Genomic DNA, 19,038 nt, shown 5'->3' on the forward strand with positions numbered 1-19,038 from the left:
CAGACCACTGCGGAAGGAAAATGCGTTAGAGCAGAAGGAGCTTTGTTTCTGCCATCAGCGCAGCTCCAGCAGCTGATTTTGCTCTGCCTTCTGATGTGCTCTGTCTTGTGAAACGTGTCTGGGGGAGGCAGAGCTCCTGGCATGAAGCTGATCTCATGGGCTCCAAGAACTTTGCTTCCACCAAGCTGTTTACTGGGGGCGGAAGAAGAGTTTTGTTTCAGCCCCCAGTAGATGAGGATCTGTGAAATGTTTGCCAACACAGGGAATGGTATTTAGCTGGTATGGTATGTCATAACTCCTAGATCTTCGTGTAGCTGTGACAATTTACATGAGCTGAGGATCAGCCCCCATACGTTGGCAAACACTCCAAACTCATGCTGAAGGTTGAAACGATGCTCTCTCCCTATCTTTAGCCATGCATTTCTTATTTTTTTTTTTTAATTGTCATTAATTTCTATGTTTTCAGCAGTTCTGCAAATGTGGAAGGTGAAGGTATTCTCTGAGCACCCCACTGAAGTAAAACCTTGGTTGCATCTACCCCACTCCCACGTGACTCACCACTGGGCTCAGCTGTTTTTGCCACCTGGATTATACCTGCACCGCTCCTCGTGCACTCAGCAATCCCAGGACTGTCATCTGGATGCTAAGGTCAAGGTAAAACACTCTAGGACATCACAGCATTAAACCACTTGGATGCAGGAAAGCAAAAATCTGTTTAAAAGATGGAAAAGACTGAGGCAGAAGGAATGCAGCCATGAGGTCTCTGAAACAAAGTTGAGAGTCTGAATATTTCAGGACAGACTACTGATTGTCAGCAAAAACACAGATACGCTTTCATATATGGTCATAATATTATAATATTAACAGGCCCATCAATTTCTCATTTGGGACTTTTTTATTTTATTTTATTTTATTTTATTTTATTTTATTTTATTTTATTTTATTTTATTTTATTTTATTTTATTTTATTTTATTTTATTTTATTTTATTTTATTTTATTTTATTTTATTTTATTTTATTTTTCTCACTGGTACTAACATATACGGTTCTCTTAGAAGTCTAATTTCCAGCACATTGCCTGGTTCGGGGTCCAGCAGGGTGCTGGTGCTGGAGCAGGTGAGCCGTGGCTGCAGGGCTGGCGGTGACTGGCGCTCGGTGGCTCCCTGATGGGTTCCCCCCGACCCTCAGCACTCGTGTGCCCTGGTTGCTGCTGGTTTGCCCTGCTGTGACTGTCAAGTGAGCTGATTTTAAGGGTGGAATTTATTTGCATTGTTACAGTGTCTTTTTCACTCCTACTTTAAATATTTTCTGCCATCAGGCTGCCTTCTGGTCCCAATTAAATATCTACTATCTTTGTATGTAAGGACAAGCTGATCAAGAACCATCTTTCAACTCACATAATTTAATCTGGTCATCTTAAGCTTCTGGAAACAAACTTTCTTCGTCTCAAAACACATCTTCCTTGGCAGAGCCGGAGAGCTTCCCTGAGATATTCTTTTCCACTTGAAGCTCATTTTCTTTTGCCTTTTCTTTTCCATTTTTCACCTGTGCTATCTTTCTGCTGTAACTTAGTCTTGCAAATTTCAGTTCTTTTGTACAGCTTGTTCTCCTGGTAAGAAATACAGATTGTGTTGTAGAAACCATCTCTATTTTTGGACTATATTTCGGCTATTTTCCATTTTGTAGTCCTGAATTTTTAAGTGTATTTTTAGGTTATTCTTTTTCCTATTCTGATCAATACTGTTATTTTCCCTAAAACGCTTACATCTCTTTAAAGTTCTCATGTGATACTCCCTAATTAATACCTAGCACATTCACAAATAGCAATTATTTTCCACCAAGTTCAGGTTGTTCCAAAATGTGAGTTTATATTTCAGCATGTTTGAGACTTCAGTAAAGAAACTGAGAAAGTAGCAGGACTAAGACTAGGTGGTGGCTAAAAACAAAGACAAAAAAAAGCTGCAAAACATAATTTTTTCTCCCATGTGGCAGAGTTTTAGCATCTCTCAGTAATGCTGCAACAAAGGCTGGTGGCTGTACGGCAGCACTGTGCTCCTGCTCTGTTCCTGGCAGGGGCCGGGATGGTCAGGGTGCTGAGACGTGCTGCTAGTGACAGACCCTGCAGGTGCAGAGGGTGGATGGTGGGCAGTGGGATGGGGTTGGGACAGGAGGACGCCAGTGGTGGCATTTCTGGGCTTGTTTTGAGTTGCTTATGGCTGCGATGAAGTTCAACTCTTCTGTAAAATCCAACCTCTCCACTACGGCTCCCACACTTTTTTCCCGAGGGAAGCCTGCCTGATTGAGCTGTTACTAATGCTGGCAGGAGAGAGGAAGAAACATTTCACACACTTCAGTGTTCTGCCTGCTTGGAACTCCTGGAAGTGCTGCTGAGTGCAGCCCTCTTATTACAATTTTTACTTAAAACATCAAGGTTTTACTAAAGAATGAAACACGTTAGCTCGATCACTGTGTTTCTTTTGGGGTGCAGTCAGGGACGTGGGCTGTCACACTGGAAGTGTGCAGAGCCCCACTGAGATGCGGTGGGGTCAGAAGCAGCCCTGGAGCTGCCTGGACCATCAGTCCTCCCGCAGCTTACTCAAGGACAGGCGCGAGTCACAGGCGCTTCCTCTTGGCTCAAGGACATTCAGGAAGATAATAGGTGGGAGAAACAACAGCTGATCCTGAGGCTGAAACTGGAAGCCGTTTGTGCATATAAATTAGCGTGTGACCTCAAACTGTCCTGTTTTCTGCCTGCTTGTCAGCATCATTCCTCGGTGAGCCTTGCCTTTGTCTTTCCTTTGTCCCTCTTTCACTTTCGTATGGGTTCCCTTTTCTTTGTACTGCTGCTGGCACAGCCCTGTGCTGACAAGTGCTGGACAATGTGGCTTGTCTAGAGATGGGTGCTCTTCATTCCGCTCTGTGGAGCTGTAAAAATCCTGCCTCGTTCTGCACAGGTTGGTTCCAGGATTCCCCCAGCTTTCAGTGAGTGTGAAGAGTCTGTTTCCTTTAAAATTAGTCTGGTGCTCCGAACTCAGCAATGGCTTGCGGGCTGCAAGCTTGTACTAACTTGCTGCTCATTTTAATTCCACAAATTACAGGAGCTGGAATCTTCCACGGCCAGCAGTCCTGGGTCTCCCAACAGGCACAAGCCATTCGCCCACCTGTGGAGGCGTGAACCAGCTCTGTGATGGAGCAGCAATATTCACCTCCCCTTTCTTACCTCTCCTTCATTTCTGCCTGGCAGAACTTTAATGGCCTACACCGTGTGTGTCTCTTTGACAGCCAAATGCCAGCAGAGAAGTCTGACAATTGAAGATTGTCGAATGAAGAGAGAGAAAAACAAAAACAAACAATCAAAAAACCACAACCAACCTACACACAAACAAACATCAAAAAATAAATGCATCAGCCCTGTACTGTTGGGTGGCACCTAAGTACGAGCTGGCAGATCTGGGATCCTCAGCAGGGCCAGAACCATCTCCCTGTGTGGGATGCCATTAACCATTAACTGGGCAACTACCCCAGTACAAGTTGCAAAAAGCTCATTTTCCACGTAGTGCTGACAGCTGCAGAATGCTTATCATTGTTGGATCCTCAGGCCCGGGAAGCTGAGGATCGGGATTGTTTTTAGGTCAGGACTATGGCAGGTAAAATCGAAAGATGCTAAGATTGGGCAGACATTAATCATTTCACTGTGAATTGCAAGCACCATTTGAAGAAAGTATTACATTTCTTCATTGTACTCACATTTTGATTCAGAGGTTCACAAGGAGTGTTTTGATTATTCTATTTCTATTGATGTGCTTTTATGCTGTGTTCTGGTAATGTGATAAGAACATTTTATGTGTGGGCATACGATGCCTGTGCAGCAAGGCAATGCCCTCTGTGCCCGCTGGCAGCCGTGCAGGCACTGCCGGAGTGTCCCCAAGTGGGTGCCCTCGGCTGGGTGCTGGTGCCTGCAGGTGCTGCGGGAGTGGGGGCTTGTGCTTACACAACAAATTGCTTGGGAGGGAACTATAAAAATAATGAGAACATGCATGATTACCTAATGATATTTGATAATGTACGCTACTGCCTAATTTTGCTGGAATGCAGCTGGGGGGTTGCTTTAAAAGCAGCACTTACTGCAAGGGCCGGGATGCTCATTGCCAGTCCGTGATGCTGGGTCTGTGTGAGCCCTGCAGCCCCCCGTGACACCGAGGGTCGGGAGGAATTTCTGCACAGCCTCTGCAGTGGTGTGGCACCAGCACCGTGTCAGCACAACCAGCCAGTCACCACGGCTTCGCTTGATGAGGGTGTGCAGCTTAGTTTTTACTTAGTGAATTTGCTATGATCTAGGTCAGTGCCTGGGACATGTAATTCTCACTGATATGCCAAGAATCCTTCCAAACAGATTTGTTAGTAAGCTTTAGGAAAAAAAAAAAAGGGGGGGGGGTGTGTGCAAAAAGACAAAAGACAAATCTCCAAGTGGTTTCAAACTTACAGTGTCCCTGTTCAGGTTCTTGCCCTTCAGCTCCCCAGAGAAAAGGTTTGGATTCATTTTTCTGGCTTGAGCTCTTGATGCATTGATGAGAGAAGCTGAGAGTAACCAACTTCAGTTTCCCCTCAAAGTCATTATTTGTGAACACCTACTAAAGAGGTTGCATTTTGCAAATAAGAGAGCTGCAAGGATACCTGTGGTCAATGTGCACAGGCCAAAGGAGCAACTAGGAATCTTGATTTGAAATGAGGGCTCAATATCATAAATGTGCTGTCCAGAAACAAGGCCAAATCAGTGTATGTGTTTTTGGGGTGTTCTATTATTCCAGCAGATATTTAGAGTTGAAGAAGAAATTATTATTATTATTATTATTATTATTATTATTATTATTATTATTATTATTATTATTATTATTATTATTATTATTATTATTATTATTATTATTATTATTATTATTATTATTTTCATTGAATCAATTTGTGATGATAAATGATGCATTTTTCTATCATTGCAATGCTCCAGCCTCTAAGAAGGATTTTTTATTTCTTTTTGTACCTCAGGTCTTGAGGTTCAGAGCATCAGTGTGGTATGCTCATGTTCTAGGGTTTGTCTGTGCCTAGTTTCAAGTTAATTTGTTGTGACACGATGACACTGGAGAGATGAAATAGTTTCAGTACTTGGCAAACTATAGTTAATGGTGGTTGATGAGGAAAGCAAATAGTAAAATTTGCTTTCTCCAGCAAGACTATCATCACCAGTTTGTCAGGTTGTATTTCTCAGTGCCATGTCATGTTAACTCTGCTGTGGGATGGTGCTGAGCCACAGCAGCACGACATAGCTTCAGAGCTTCAAATTAAAGCACAACAAGTTACTTTGGACAAAACTCGAAGTATGGTGAAAAGCCTCTGGTTACACAGGGTAGGAGCACAGGTGTATTTGCTGCAAGGCTGGTGTTTGCTCTGACTTCAGATACACATTTCGGCCAGGCTCTTGCCCTTTCTAACACCTGTGGGATGTGCACGCAGCCTGGCCGAGGTGGCCTCTCAGCCCAGACCTGGGGCTGTGATGAGCAGACACCGCTCGGTGCTGCTGCTGCACCAGCACCATGCTGCGCCATGGCAAATCCACAGCAGAATGGGTTTGCTCAGCCAGCACAGACACGGTTGGGTTTTCTTTATGATTAGTACTAGTTTAGTGCATATTTGCTCAATGTTTTCAAAAAGGTTTAGTGTCAGTGAGCTACGTTCTTATTACTATGGCTTATTTTTTTTCTGCAAAAACATGACACCTTATTTGCTAATAGATGTTGCTATGAATAATTAAAGCTAAATTGCAGCTGTCAGAAGAGAACACAGCAGAGGTAGTGATGCTTTGTCCTTGGTTTCTTTAAAAGAGGGTGCTGATGTTTTAACATCCATCCTGTCTCTTCCTTTGTGTGGAAGGATTTCAAAGAAACCAGTAGAGTTTTAGGAGACATCAGGAATGGGGCACTGAAGGCCTCCGTTGCCATTGTATTTTCACAGCTGGTCTATCATTATGGTGGCTTGCACTTTGTGCAAACCAATTAAAATGAATAAGTGCACTCTGATCTAATATTCAACTCATTTTTTGGCATGCAATCACTCATAAATGCACATAAAACTGGAATTCAATTAATCAGATCATACAATAACCCTGTCTCTTGCTATTTTTTCCTAATACATTTTTCTTTGAATAAAAATGTAATTGTCAGTGCAAAATATCAAACCAGAGCCACATAACAAATAACTATGGATTTGTAATTAAACCCAATAATGCCTAAGATGAAGTATAAAAGGCAGAGAGCTAAAATCCAATTAAAACTTATCATGGGAAAAACAAAGCCAAGTTGGTGGCTTTTTTTTTTTTTTCCTTTTCCAGGCGGATTGCAATTTGACTGGTTTTGGTAATGGAGCCCGAGGTGTGCTGCGGTGAGTGTGCTGGAAAGAGCTGGGGGGCCGGGGGCAGCCCCGTCCCCTGCCCCTACCCCTGGCAGCCGGGCTGCGGCCGGTTCCCGAGCCGCCTGGGGGATGCCCCCGGCTCCCAGGACCCAGGGTCTGAGCTCCGGGGGGGTCCGGGCTTCACGGCACGGCTTTGCCCCGGCCGGGTCCCAGCGAGCTGCACGGGGCTGCGGGAACGAGGAGGAAAAGCCAGCAGCAGCCTTGTTTAGGATTAGCCTCGTGCCCTCGTAGCACTGCTTGTAATAGCTGCTCTGAAACCAGAATGGGTCACAAATAGACATTGTTTTCTTTTCTTCGCTTGGTTCCCAGCACTAAAGCTTCCGAGGCATGGAAAATACATGCATGAAGTTAACCTAGGCTGAAAACGACTGGAATTTGTGCTTAAAATGGAGAAAAAAAATATTAATTTCTCTTCCCAGATCTCTCATTGTTCCAAAATAACTGTAATTATTCCCCCCTTTTTTTCCTGTTCTTCCATTGTGAAACATGTAATTCTCTTAACGAGCAGAGAGAATCATCTAAGTCTGCCCTTTCATTTCATTCTGACCCTAATCTTTTTTTAAAAATTGATTATAGGCATGACTCCCTAGTGCCTATTTTGTGTCTTTGTAGCATTAATGGTCTATTGAATAATACCCAATTGCTTTGTTTATCCGTTGATGGTATTTCTTTTTTTTTTTTTTTTTCCCTTCTTTGCTAATGGCAGGCGCTGGCTTTGCAGCTCCATCTTTCTTCACCTTGCTGTACACCCAGTGCTGAGCAGCCCAAGTGAAGCCAGGAATGGGAGAACATCGCAGAGGTGCGGTGTGGTCAGTGCAGAGACCTTCCCTCCTTACCCCTGACCTACCCATTGGATCGCTTCCATGCTGGAACATTCTCTGTTTCTGTGTCTTTATATTTCAGCCTCCAACCTTCACCACTACCAAAGCCCTAACCTCCAATAAATTTATCCACAATTCCCAAACCTGTGTGATTTACACCTCAGAAGTTAATATAAAAGCAAAAAGTGTTGAGTTCAAGAAAGGAAAGATTTGGTTCTGGGTTCTGTCATTAGAAAACAATGAGACCCCATCCAGCTGCATTGCCTGGAGGTTGTTTTTTTTCCTTTTCCCCAAAAAGAAGCCGGCAGCCTGGTCCCAGCGCATGCTTCCACCTCAGCCAGGTTCAGCCTGTGCCAAGGGGGCCAGCAGAACCCTGGGGGCTGAAGCGGGGCTTCAGCCATCCCCAGAAGCCCAGCTCTTGCTGCCCTTCAATTTTCTCCCTTTGCATGCAGCCCCTCAGCCTGCTGTATGTGCAGGGCACGCTCTGCGAGCACACCTTGTCTCACCTGCATGGGACTGCGTGTGCGGGGCTGGGCACGGGCACCCTGGCACTGGCTGGAGCTGTCCTCCTGAGCAGCTGGCACCTCTGGGGAGGGAGCCCCTGGACATGCAGCTGCTGAACCCCCCATACTTTCTGGCCACCTGTAAACTCCTCCTCATTTTCTCTCCAGGGGCAGGCCAGGGGGTTGCAACGGTCCCAGCTTCACGCCAGGTTCTGGAGAAAAAATGTCATTGGTATTTTTAGTAAACTTATTCTCAGAAACGTCCAGCTCATGACTACAATTTTTCAGACAAATCAACCTCAAGAAAGAGCACAGAGTGAGGCATTTCAGTCCAAGCAGCCGAGCTGTAAGCAGCTGGGAAGAGTGTAATGGTGGGAGACAGCAGGGAAAAGGTAAACCTGGCTCCCTCCGCACTGCTCTGTTTCTGTTGCTGTTTGTTTGTTTTTGTTAATTGTTTGTTTTCTGGCTGAAAGAGATAGATGAATGGCAGAAAACTGTTGCTTTGCCTTTTGGGAGCGGGGTGAGCCCCCTCCTTTTCTCACTTCCATGGCTACCGTGCGGAGCGGCAGCGCTGCGCCTGCAGTGGGAACTGGGTCAGGGCACGTCGCAGCTCCGAGTGCCACCTCCCAGTGTCTTACGTGTAGCAAACGTGATATCCTGCTACCTTTCATTTCGCAGGCTCTTCGAGGTGTCTTAAATAACTGATATCTCCTAGATCTTGCCCTTGCTGTTCATTCTTCCCCTCTCCTCGGCAGCACACGTGCCACGGGGGGGGAGCCTCAGCTCCTGCACTCCTTGCAAAAGTTGTTGAGCAGCAAAAGGCTTTTATGGGTTAAATACTGAAGTCTTCTGCAGGCAGTGCTGGAGCTGTATTTTCAAAGCAGCTCTTCTGTTCACGTGTCTGAAGTGATTTTGAGCTCTTCTGGAAACGCAGCCACTTATGATGTGACCTTCAAGTGTGTAGGAAAGAATGAACATCCACAGACTCCAGAAGGTTCCTGCTGCTCCCAGCTATGAGTGGTAAGCTCTTAGCAAAACCTTGAGTAAGATCCAGATAGAATATAGCCTCTTATTTTGCAGCTGTTGTTAGCAACATCATCTGCACCAAAGCAATAGGAAAATGATGTAACTCGTCTCATCAGGCAGAGAGTACGAGAAAGATTGCACCTGAAATCAGAGAGAGAATGAGATCCTAGTTTGCACATCTGAGCTTGGGATGGAATGAATACTCTTACTCTTTGGGTAATGTTTATGTTTTGTTATACTGAAACAAAACACTGACCACCCAGCCTAGTGATTGTCAGGCACATGCATTTGACATAAGTTAAATAGTAAATAACAAGTATTAAAGCTGTCTGGCGTTAGCACAACAACAAACATTAGTGAAATTGTGGTGGAGATTCAATCACAGAATTCCGTTATCGGCACACTACAGCCATACCCACCCCCTGAATACCTTCCGCCCTGTATTAATTCACCTGCTCCACATCGGCTGTCTCAAAACCTGACCCTCATTCTGTAGCCTTAACCTGAGGCCGTTCCGCGGGAAGTTAATAATGCTCTTGTGCAGGTACTGATGAAGTGTGATCCATCCTCGCTTAGCAGGCTCCTCTTTAACAATTAGCAGCGTTAACAACACTCTTAATATTATGTCAGCTGCACAGTCATTATTCACATTCAGTGCCTGGACTGTAATTGAAGCCATCTGTTTGACGCTTCCTCTTCTGTTCGAGCTTGCTGCTGGAGCTGCCATCTCCTGCTCCTTGCTAGGGAGCAGAGCCCTGAGCTATGAAAATGAGGTGCTGGCAGCGGCGTTCCTTGCCGGCTTTGTGCTGCTGGTCTCACACCCCCAGTGCTGCTTCCACATTACTTGGTATGTTATTGATCCTGGTGGCAGCACGCGGTTTCTGTAGAGCCGTGCTGGCTGCTCCCTTGGGCATGGTCCCCTCTGCTCCCAGACTGCAGCCCCCGGGGCACTGCCACCTTCCGAAGGGAAGGCTTACCCAAAGGTCTTACTTTAGTGGGCTCGGGCATCCTGAGCTGTGACCACTGGGGCAAAGGAGCTCTGTGTCCTGCTTCAGCCCATGACGGAGCCACAAGCCCAGAGTCGGTCTCCTCAGCCACATCGGGGCAGGTTATTTTCCTGTTGCCTGGTTTTACCCACTAATAAACCAGGACAGTCTGATTTCAGGAGACAAAAATACTTAATTCCACTAAACAAATCTAGAAAAACAAGCTATGCAGTACATCGTCTTCATCCTCTGCTGTTTCTGATGTGCAGAGATTCTTTCCCTGTGCTGGGTGTGGTAACATCCCCTGACCCCAGTGATGCTTACACTGAACTCAGTCATTCTACTGGCCAAATGGGTGGAATTATACCTAATAATTTAATTTAGGCTTAAGTGCTAGCCTTTTATGACACAGGTGCTACTAAAGAGCATGGTTATATCGTAATTCAGGCAGACAAACTCTTGCTGGTGTTAAACCTGCCAGGAGCCATGGAGATAATAGGGTACCCACACCAGCGAAGGCTCTAGCAAATCGTGCAAAACCAACCCAGCAACATGGGCAGGTCTCCAAGAGGAGTCCATATGGAGCCTGAGCTTTCCTCATCCACAAAGATAGCAAAATCTGAGCTAGCTAACTGAATGTGGCTCAGTGCAACTATAGAAGACATAGTTGAACCTATGAAGATATAGATCCCCAAATCTCACTTTGATTTCTACCTATATCTTTGAATTCCCACCTATACCTTTGAATCCTTCCTATATTCTAACTCATTGAAATCGCATTGTCACATTTTTATTTATATATTTTTCTGTGTTGTATGTTTATACACACTTTGTTGACAAGCAATTTAGCATTTAGGAGCGTTTGAATCAAGCTTAAATACACTGAAGTTTCTGTAACAGACAACTGAACAGTTCCATATTCCCTGTCCTACAGAAGAGCATTGTAAACTCTGCTATCAAGACATAAAGCTTCAAGAATGCTGCTCAATAAACCATGCCCACTAAAAGTGCACTTTCTGTTTTTCCTTGACTTTTGAACTGTTTTAGACTCGTGCTCAGCTGTTTCTTCACATGCTCGGGTGCAGGCGGTGGCGTTGCAGCAGCATGTAGGGCCATGCAGAACACGTTTCCCTGAACGAGTTGCACCACTGAAAACAAGGGTTTGTTTTACAAAGACTGCATTTCTCAGATGTATTTCTCAGATTTCTTCAGGCTGGAGGAAAGCACCTTCTCTTTCACAGGGACCGAAGAGTTTCTTAGAAGCACAAACGGCTGATCAGAGATCTGCTGGGGCAGCTGTTCTGTACGAAGCAGCCTGGCCTGGCTCAGCGCCCCACTGAGTGCTGTGGGCAGGGAGCAGGCAGTGGCCTCCCTCGGTGGGTTGCTGCTGGCCGAGCCCCCGCTGAGCAGCCCAGTGCAGACACAGCGAGCGTGATCGCACTGCTTGGCATGGGCTTTACTTGCTATTCACTATCTGAAGCCAGTCTTGGAATGTGAATGACACAAGGGTGCAGGCTCTCTCCTCTGAACCCCGTGTCTATGCCCCTCACTAAACTTTGTCTTTCCACCTTGCTGTTCAGAGATGCCATTATCACTGCCCCTCTGCTCCCCTCCCCCCCCCCCCCCCAATTTCAATTTATTTAATGAAGCAGGGATTTTTTAAATTTGATTTTCTGGCACTATTATTCAGAATTCCTTTTTTTTATTATTGAGGTGGCAGGTTGGATTTTGAACTCTTTCTTAGTGACAGCTTGCTTAGAAACAGCATCTAAATGGCACATAAAACGTTGACATTGCCAGAATCCATTTCCAGGGACTCAGTTTTGTATTTCCGTGTGGCTTCCTGCCAGCCCTGGGAGCAGGCATTAAATCCAGGGCTTCGCAGGGCAGAGCAGGGCGGTGCTGGGGTAGCTGCAAGCAGCTCCCTGAGCTGAACACGCTGCAGCAGGCAGGTGAGCAGAGCTGCTCCACCTCCCCCCGAGCACAGGGAGACATTTTGAGCTCCCTCCCTGCAATCAGAGCAGCACAGGGAGAAGTGAGGTGGTCTTCACTTGTGAAAGCCTTGTCTGCAGGTGTCCCAGTTTCTGTGTTTAGAGGAGAATCTTATACTGTTTTTTTTTGGCTGCTTGATTTTTTTTTTCATTTTTTTTTTCAGAAGATTGCATTGGGGATTAAAGATGTGCTCTACTTCCCTTCCCTTCCCTTCCCTTCCCTTCCCTTCCCTTCCCTTCCCTTCCCTTCCCTTCCCTTCCCTTCCCTTCCCTTCCCTTCCCTTCCCTTCCCTTCCCTTCCCTTCCCTTCCCTTCCCTTCCCTTCCCTTCCCTTCCCTTCCCTTCCCTTCCCTTCCCTTCCCTTCCCTTCCCTTCCCTTCCCTTCCCTTCCCTTCCCTTCCCTTCCCTTCCCTTCCCTTCCCTTCCCTTCCCTTCTTTGTAATTCTTCTATAAACTCCTAGATGCTGTCAGTTGGCATCTGGAGATCATTTTCCCTGTGCAGCTCTGTACGAACACAGCAAACACAACAGAAGTGCACGCAGCATCTGCCCACAATCTGCTGCTTCTATTCTCTCACTCAGAAATGAAATTTGCCCAGGTTAAATTTAAGCGACCAATGATACCAGCTAGGATGTCACCTAGGCCACCCGAGACATGGCTGCCAACCGTGTTCACGTCCCTTCGAGCTGTGGCACTGTCCCCTGTGGCCGTGTCACTGCCGCCCACCCGCTGGCAGGGCGCTCTCCTCTCGCTGCCATGGCCGAGGCTGAGCCGCCTCCTCTTGTGCCACTGCCGCCTCCTCGCCCTGCGCTGCCGTCACACCTACGTGCTCTCCCTGCTCGGTTCCTCCTGCCCTTGTGCGTTCCTGCAGCCACCGCGTGTGCCCCATGCCCCGGCTCCCCTGCCCGGGCTGCAGCGGGTGCGCGGGGGTGGCGCTGCGCCTGCACATGCGATGCAGTTTGTTCTCTTTGGTTGCCTGAGCTTTGCTTTCTGTTTATTTTTGTCTCTCTTTTTCTTTAATTATTCTATTAGTACAACATTTTAAGTGTATTAACCAAAATAATGTCAAAGGATTTTTACTTCAGTATGTGTGCCAACAATAATCACTGCTAAGTCTTAAACAATTGTAATAAAATAAGTGTCTTGCTGCTAATGATACCTCATTTGTATTAAAGATGCTTTAGTAGAAGCAGTTTCTACAATTATTTCAACTAATGCTTATCTACTATGTCGGATTTTGAAATCAAAGTACATGCACGGAAAATTACAAGCTACTTGGCTTTACGCAGCAGTGGCACAATAACTCCAGAAGCCCAAGAGCACTGCTGGCTTTTGAAGATCATTTCAGAAGATTAGCCACCTGTAGTGGAAATTAGCAGTGTGAATTACAGACCCACGATCTGAATCCTCAGAGTGTGGCAATGGGTAGCAGCTTCAGCAGGAGCCTGACCCCCCCAGTGATGATTAGGTTGATCGACTCACAGCAGCCACCTGGCACCCCCGGCCAGCCAGGGGAGGGCAGGAGCCAGGGCCGCTCCCTCAGGCAGGTATAAAAGGGTGTCACAGGCAAGGAGAGAGCTTTTGGGACCAAGGTGCGATCTCTGGGAACCTGTGACTTGTTAAAGCTGCCAGACCGAGGAAAGGTTTGTTTGAGTTTTCTTTCTTTTAAATTTTAACACTGCTGTTTTGAAGAATTGTTTGGATGCTGGAACAAAATTGCCTTTGGATCAGTTCATGAGTATGCTTTTAAAAGACTCTTTTCCCAGCTCCATTAGAGAGCTTTCTGGGGAAGCTGTTACATCTTGGTGCTCCCTGAAGATGTTCTGAGAGCCCCTGGTACTGCATCGAGCTCTGGCAATGAGCAGATGAGGTTATGATTCATGACTGCTGTCCTAAATGCATTGGAAAGTAATTAGTGGTGATGGGTAATTGGGATATATTTCAGCAAAGGGCTTCAAGAATTCTTCTTGAGCTTCAGGGTGAATGATCTGTGCAAAGCTGGATACTGGAGACTTTACTAACTCATTCAGCCTCATGACTAGTGCTTTGCTTTAGGTGCTGGTTACAAGCAACTGGCTGAGGAAAAAGTAGTTGGAGAAACACATTATACACAAAATATGTACCTGGAGTACCTGAAATTTTATAGGGATGAAACGTGTCCCTATAATTCCTTTTTTCCTGTAAGCACAAGATGCAGTGATGCCAGGACCTGCCTAAGGATGCAAATGTGTCGTGGGAGGAACTTGTTTGGGTGACTGCTGAAAAGGGACCTCAGTGCTCAGTCATGCTCCCAGCTCAGGTTCACCAGCCAGAAGTCCCCACGCAGCCACAAGTACCTGGAAAATGTTAAGGATCTCCTGTAGCCTCTACAGGCTACCCCAGTCTGAACTGCTACCCAATTTCCTTATCTCATGCTATGGGTGTACAGGTGGCAGGCAGCTAGCGTCACAGCTGAGCCCCAGGTGCTCTGTGCTGCATTTCTCTGTGCCACCCGATAAATCCTCACTGACTGCCTGCACGAGGCCTGGGTGCTGGGTATTGGCCGGAGCCTGTTTGATTTCAAGTCTCTGTTTTTAAGGGGAGTGGTAAGTGAATCTTTAGAAACCTCTTCTGAACCTGTTATGTTGCATTTTGTAAGTTTTGATCATATAGAGGGAAGAAGTCCCCTGTACTTGTCCTGACCCCGTGGCCCTGCAGCGAGGTGCTGGGGCTGCTGCTGGGGGGTGCAGGAGCAATGGCACACAGTTCATGCAGATTTAATTTCTTCCTTAAACCAAAATGACAGCATGGTAAAAAGCATTTTTGCCTCAGATTTTAGCACTGAAGTGTGGAGAAGGAAAAGCCACTAACAAGTAAACTTCAAGGAATAAATTAAAATATATGCAAACACAGATGCTGCTTCAGGAGAAATTTTTGAAAGTTACTTTTTTAAAACAAATGAGCAAATATATAAAACGCAGCTTGGTGAAATTCAACAAGCTGTGAGGATTATCAGCGGGGCCATGAGAAATGTTCTTCAACAGTGATTAATGAGTAAAATACAACACCAAATGAAATGGTGGCCTTTAGAGAAATAGAACTATTTTTTTTTTCCATTTGAAAATCGTATCAGTATGGAAAGCAGCCATATATAAAATCTTACATTTAATATAATCCTTAGTATCTCGGGTGAATGGTAGGGGTTGAATATGACCTTGGAAAGCACAGCTATTGAGAGAGTGGTGGTGAGGAATTCAGTTTTTCCTTAACCCAAGTATGGTATCAAGGTTGTTGTATTTGCTGGGCTTTTACTTGCAAGCTTTTTTATTATTATTATTTGGAGGGGGGTATTTTTTAAACACTAATTAGAAAATTAAGAACACTCAACTCCCACACATCAATTTGTCATGTTCTGCTTTACCACAGTAATTTAAATAAAGAGGGATTTCAGAATTTCAGTGTGATACCCAGCCTAAAATACAGGCATCTATCTACAGCAGAAATGCATTATTTCATTAAAAATCCCCCATTGCAAATCAGAAACACAGCGAAGTATGCACAATAACTTGGTTACAAATAAATGCTACTTCTTACAGCTGCAATGAAGCAGGAGAGCTTTGTGTGGCCTTGACCTGTGCCTCGGGGCTGTCCCTGTCCCCAGCATCCAGGGCTGTGTGGTGCTGGGGGGAGGTGGTGGCTTCTCCTCCAGGGCTGAGCAGTTCAGTTTAGAGGGGAGGGAAGCGGAGCCGTGCCCCCTCCCAGCATCTAGTCACTGCTTGGCAGTGCTGAGGTGTGAAGGCGGGTCTGTCCTAAGCTTCCATCAAAAAACCCACAGCTTTCCTGCTTAGCGTGAGCGGCAGTACTGGCAGGTTCGCTAATACAGGGACTGGTGGTGCTCCGTGAGCCTGTTATGCTTAGAGTATGCCTGCGGAGCAGAATGAGCAGCTGTGGTATTTTGTCTTAATTTGGCATTATCTGCCAAAGTGAAACTTGATTTTTTTGCTGAGATGAAGAAAACTTTTCAAATAAAAATTTTCTCTTGAGTGTGTGTTCTTTTCTTTAAATCTAGCTATCTATCAACTTTGCAAGTAATATCAAAATTTGAATATAAAGAGGATTTTAATGACTTTCCTCTAATAAATTGTACATAGAGATAACAGTATGCAATACAGGCTTTGTATGAGGGAAATGTTTCACAGCCAAATGTAGTTCGCTATTTGCTTAATCTCCATGTTTTATGTCAGAACCTTTAATTTAATTTTGCCATTAGCTTCTAAAATCTGCCATGTCTGAAATGCCACGTATTAAGAAAGCCTTTTTAATGACATTATATCCAATTTTTTTCTTTGTGATATTAATTCTGAAAAATGGAAATTAAAAAGTGGTGAATGTTATTTCAGTAAATTTACTGGAAGCAATTAAAGTACAAACATATTTTTGCAATTGCGGAGAGTAGCCGGTATTAGCAAATGTGTTTTTTCTCCAATAACTATATTTTCCCCCTTCAAGGAAAAGTTTAAAGTATCAACAGAAACGATGGTCTTTTTCACAGATTTTTCTCTATTTAATTGAACATCGCATGTGTGCTTGCCTCTTTCAGAGTGTTAAATCTAATCCTCCAAGCCTGAAAATCTTTTGTAGGCATGAAGGTCATTAATTTTAATTAAATGGAACTTTTTTTACACTTGCTAGAAAATGAGGATTAGTCTCAATGAGTTTCATTAAATAAACAGCAAATTACAATTTATAACTTATCTCTGAACAGATCTGAAATCCCCTCATCAGCTGCCTGTGAGCGGGGCAGCAGGGAGGGTGGCGGGGTGGGGCAGGGCTCAGCACACCCACAGGGTGCGGGTGTCCTACGGGTGCATGGCCCCTGCTGGGCTGCTCTGGGGCAGGCTTGGTGTTGGCCTGAAGAGGCACTGAAGTTGCAGCTTTCTGCTAGGGCATCCGCTTCGGCAGCACGTTCAGCATTTATTTACTCTTTGCATGTGCATGCTTCTTCCAGTTCCTGTATTAGCAAGCAATTCCCAGCTCTGAAAAGGTGACTCAGAAGTGAGCTGGATTTCCACTGCAAAGTAATGGAATTGAAAACTGAAGATCACAAATTTATTTTCTGAATAACGTAGCTTGGAATTTATTTGCACAGAGTGGTGATTGTACTAAACGAAAACATCTTACACAAGTGGCTGAACACCCAAACATTATAAAGCAATGACTGGATGAAATGTGATTGCTATAAATAACTGTTACACTGATTAATAGGAATGGAATAATTTTATTTCACAAGTATGGGTGGTATCCTTCCCATTTTCTGTTCCCATCTTGCCAGACAGATTTTGTGATAGAATTATGAAATTGAACCTCTAAACCATTCAGTCCAGTTTTAAACCCAGAGCAGTAACAAGACATGCAGTCTTTCCCAGCATATCTAAGGTTTAAATCAGGAAAAAAAAAAAGTATCTCCAAATACAACCATAAATAGAGTGAAAATTGGCTGATTTTTTTTTTTTTAGACTTTTGTTTTCCTACTCTATCAGTTTATATTCCACCTTCTGGTTTGCTCATTCTTGGTGTGCTTCAGGACAACTATAACAGAATTTCTTAAAGAATCTTGTGCAGTTTGAGCTGCTAAGATCTGTGGATTTCAGCTGGTACCAAGCTGCTGTTCTGAAATATTAGCGGAATACTTGCCCATAAGGGAAGAACTAGGTTGCGTTTAACATGACAGGATGTATGTACACCCTGCAGAAAAATGTTCAGGGGGCTGATTTAACTCCCAAGTGATACTGCCAGTCCGCTTTAGTAATGTTTCCACATGAAGTACCTGTGGTCATGTTGGATCCCTGCGGCAGAAGAGGAGACTTTTACTGCTGGGTCCTGCTGTGGGTGCGTGCCTGTGTACAGCATCCAGGTGTCTAAATGAACCCATTGGGAAAGGTGTCTAATTGTCCTGAAGGTATTACAGCTTGTAACTATTTGCTTAAAGAAACCAAAATCCAAACCAAACCTGTGCCTTCCCCTTCCAGACTGCATCCTACGAGGGCAGCCAGCCCACGAGAACTGCTGCAGCTCTGCAGCTGGGTAGCTCAGCCCGGCTCTCTTCTGTGCGTGCTGGAAAGCTCCACTGCACACTTGTCTGCATTTTGAATCACTCCCTTCAGACTTGTACATATTTTTTTTTTCCCAGATGCCAGGATGTATCTTATGGACTAACTACTCACTTAAAATGTAGCTGCAAATACTCTGGGGAGGCTCACAGTCCTACACGCAGTGTTAAATTTGGTACATTGGACCCGCAGTAACAAGCTGCGTGTTGTCCTGTTGTACTGAGGATAAACTGTGGTCTTCCACTCCTGTAGCTCTGCATCTTTTCAGTCATTCTGATGCTCTCGTAGTCTGGCTAATGCATCCATTTCTCCTTTCGGCTGAGGTTTTTGATGGCTGTGAAAATCAAAGCATTTGAATATCTGAGATTGGATTAGCACCACAGAAGCTGCTCTTCCAGGAATGTCTGCATCTCAGCTGCCAACTCTCCTTTTACTGCAGACTGACAGGATAGCTGCTCAAAGTGTTTCCTTTTCACTTCTTGTTTGGCATGTCTGATTTAATTAATAATGTACTGAACTGCATGCAGGATCTTTCTCAATGGGAATTCTGAAATATACTTTGTGTGAAAAGCTCTTTCAGAGCAGTATGTAAGAAATGGTTGCTCTTTCTGGACAGCGTGAAGGTGTGTGGCAAGTATTTTTGCTAAAATAGGAAAAAAACAAAAAACAAAAACAAACAACAACAACACTGAAAACAGCCTCAGTGTAGAGTCTGTTGCTTTTATTTCAGCCTCTTTGGGTTTGAAAAATGGCTGTTATTTAGCATGTTTCCAGGCAAAGTCTGATATTACCTTTAAATAAGCAAACGGGTGCAACTTAAACAGCTCAATGTCATCCTGGAGTTTTTTTTTTTAGTAATGATGCTGCTATTCCTGGCAAATAAATAGACCCCTCAGCTCCTTTGCTGTGGGCAACATTGGAGTCAACATCTGTAATTCTGCTCCCCTCCTCTGGTGTCGTTTCTGAATTGCTGAACTCGTGACCAGCAAAGGCAGGCTTGTATCAGCAGCTTGATATTTATATCTTGGCAGGGAGCTGGTGTTTGCTGGTATCATTTGTCTCTGAAGAACAATATCTGTAGTACATGAGAGTACATTTTCTACCCTTCTCCCTCGCCCCCATTACTGATGTCACCTGAGGCTGGCCATCTCCCAGCCATGCTT

The 19,038-nt window shown here is 44.9% G+C and overlaps 2 long non-coding RNA genes across 4 annotated transcripts in view; both read left to right on the forward strand.

The window, feature by feature from the left end:
* The first annotated feature begins 249 nt into the window (after positions 1-249).
* LOC137864478 (uncharacterized) lies at positions 250-8,399 on the forward strand. Its single transcript, XR_011101514.1, has 3 exons — positions 250-654; positions 6,380-6,429; positions 7,166-8,399. It is a non-coding gene; the product is annotated as an uncharacterized lncRNA (long non-coding RNA).
* Positions 8,400-13,263: 4,864 nt separating this feature from the next.
* The window catches only part of LOC137864298 (uncharacterized), a 71,279-nt gene continuing 65,504 nt past the window's right edge, over positions 13,264-19,038 (forward strand). For 2 of the 3 annotated variants that reach the window (XR_011101408.1, XR_011101409.1), the window contains exon 1: positions 13,264-13,429. This is a non-coding gene — a long non-coding RNA (uncharacterized lncRNA). The remainder of the gene's footprint in view (positions 13,430-19,038) is intronic. The other variant, XR_011101410.1, reaches the window with a different exon arrangement.

Source organism: Anas acuta, chromosome 14 (genome assembly GCF_963932015.1).
Source record: "Anas acuta chromosome 14, bAnaAcu1.1, whole genome shotgun sequence".
NCBI classification, from domain to species: domain Eukaryota; kingdom Metazoa; phylum Chordata; class Aves; order Anseriformes; family Anatidae; genus Anas; species Anas acuta.